Source organism: Triticum urartu, chromosome 4A (genome assembly GCF_056163025.1).
Source record: "Triticum urartu cultivar PI428250 chromosome 4A, HENAU_Tu73, whole genome shotgun sequence".
Classification (NCBI taxonomy): Eukaryota; Viridiplantae; Streptophyta; class Magnoliopsida; order Poales; family Poaceae; genus Triticum; species Triticum urartu.
The window spans coordinates 289,437,936-289,440,443 of record NC_141876.1 but is presented as its reverse complement, the minus strand read 5'-3'; the positions used below and the strand labels follow the sequence as shown (position 1 = coordinate 289,440,443).

The 2,508-nt window shown below is 52.5% G+C and overlaps 1 long non-coding RNA gene across 1 annotated transcript; it reads left to right on the top strand.

Annotated features, from left to right (window-relative positions):
* Positions 1-861: 861 nt before the first annotated feature.
* On the top strand, positions 862-2,249 carry LOC125553860 (uncharacterized). The gene is made up of 2 exons (XR_007304238.2): positions 862-1,495; positions 1,562-2,249. It is a non-coding gene; the product is annotated as an uncharacterized LOC125553860 (long non-coding RNA).
* The last annotated feature ends 259 nt before the right edge of the window (positions 2,250-2,508 follow it).

Here is a 2,508-nt window from a genome sequence, read left to right as displayed (position 1 = left end):
TGCATATTTCCTCGGATAGGAAGTCCTAGAGGATGAAGCCGAAGCACGTCAGATTGTCCGTAGGTCCAAAGCTTTTGCTCTGATGAATGGGTACCTGTACAGAGAAAGTGCCACTAGTGTGGCTCAATGATGTATTTCTCTAGAGGAAGGTCGATTGATCCTAGAAGAGATTCACCCAGGAACATGTGCTCATCATGTGACGCCCCAAGACCGATGCTCCAGATGCCTTCCATGGATTCCGAGATTCGTCGTGTGATTTGTTTTGTTGTTGCATTCATCTCTACATGTTGCTTTGCATCATGTGGTCATGCCATCATATCATTATTTTTTTTGCAACTCAACTAAACAAATCATATGGCTCTTCAATCCATTTAAATCGAGGGAAATTCACATGGTGAAATTCTCTTTAAAACATATCCTCCCAATATATAGCGAGCTATAATAAATATTCCGTTAATTTTCAAATTCACCCATAAACACTTGCAAATAATTTCGTGCCTTTTTCGGATTCAAGTTTGGTCTCCAAACTTTGTCCTCATATTCTATTTTCGCTTTCTGGAGCTCCACCAAAAATCTAAACATTTTTGGACGCTCCTAAACCTTGTCCTAGTTCAAACCATTTGAAATAAATTCAAATGGGCTGGAATTTAAGTTTGCAATCGTGCCAACTTCTATTTTCCCGGACCAAGCGCATTTTTACGAATCCAAAAAAATTATCCGCATGTCCAACTTCTTCCCCAACATCTCCTTTCTTCTTCTTTTCTTCTTTGTTATTTTCTTTTTTTAGTAAATAATAGAGAGAGGAGGGAGCCCAGCCCAGCTGCACCTCCCAGCAGTGCAGCTGGCCACTTGGACCTCCACCCAAGCCGGCCCATTAGCCTAGCCCGCACCCACCAGCTCTAACCCTAGCCGCCAGGAGCCCGATCCCCTCTCTCTCGATCTCACCTTCTCCCTCGGGCTGCCACCCCCAGAGACCACACGCCCGCGCCCAATCTCCTCACCCCTCCATGCCTTTGCTTCGCCCCCTCCTCTGCTCCCTTAGCCATGGCGCTTCGGCGCCCTTGTCTCGCCCGCACCGGCGACCAGCAGCAGGTCGCTCCTCTGCGCCACCCCTCCTCTACCAGGGCCTCCCTCCTTCTGCCCCGCCACTCATCCTGCTTCTCCTCGTCGCCACCAACCCGCCTCGACCTCGCCGCCGGCAGCAGCAGCAGCTGCTGCACCATCTCGCTGACGCCGCGCCTGGACCTTCCCGCGCGCCTCCCTCTGCAGCACCAGGCCGCGACCGCGCCGCCTCCTCGCCAAGTCCCTGTCGCCCGAGCACTGAAGGAGAGGAGCTCCTCGAGCACCTGCGCCCGCATCCATCGTCCCCGGCACCCAGCAGGAGCCTCGCGTCGCTCGTCCCCTTCGTTTTGATCGGAGCTCGCCGGAGCCCCAACAACGGTCGCCTTGCACCCGCAAGCACCACCACCTCCAGCGCGCCTCGAGCCTCCTCCTGGTAGCCTCCACCTTGGATCCAGCCTCGACGACCCATCCCTGACCTCCTCGTTTGACTCCTTTCCAGATCCGGAGGTCCTTGTCGTGCCCCTGCCTCACTGCGTTCAGCGCCGGAGTTCCTCTACCGACGCCTTCGATCCATCACCTCGCAAAGGAGAGGATCAGCAGTACAAGCCGCATCGAGCCACGGCAAAAACCTGCTGCGTTGACCAAGGCCCTGCTCAAGCCATCAAGATCGGCAAGGCTGACTACACGGAACGCCAAGTACCACGACGACCATCGACATGTACCCCTACACCGCACCGAAACACCGAGTTCCTCTCCGAACATGTGTACGACTACCATGGTCGACGACTCATACACCACAACCATTTCCGAAGAAACGTGTTACGGAACCGTCAAGTTCGACTATCAATCATGTACGACTATGCGGGATTCCTCGGACGCCAAGTTCAATGATGCGTCAAGTTCCTCGCCGTGACCCCGAACATCTACGGAAACTTGTGCGGCTATGAACGTGAACGACTACCGTTGCCTCGAAAATGTTGGATCCGTCAAGTACCTCTCCGAAAACGAACGTGTACCACTACTTCTACTACCGTTGCGAGAACGACTACTTCCACTGTGACCCGTCAACGACTACTTCCCTCGACGTTTTTGAACCGCCTTGAAATGCATGCTTCGGAGGTATACCGCTGAGACGATCACTGTAGACAGATGCTTGTTGTATGATGTGCTCGTGTTTGCACCGTGCCTGACTTGTTTCATGCATGTTCCTTGTTTTCGGTGTCACCAACATGTGGGAACCCGGTATCCGGAATCACGCCACCATCCTTGCATGACACGCTCCCGTTACACCTTCTTTTGCACCGGCATCTCAATCGAGTTACCGAAATTGGAATGTTGCCATGGCACAATTTTCGTTGTCATTGCCATGGCACCCCTTTCGTTTCCGCCACGATGACAAATGCTTCATAACATCCTCATGTCAACATTTTCAAAAGTTTCATAAAA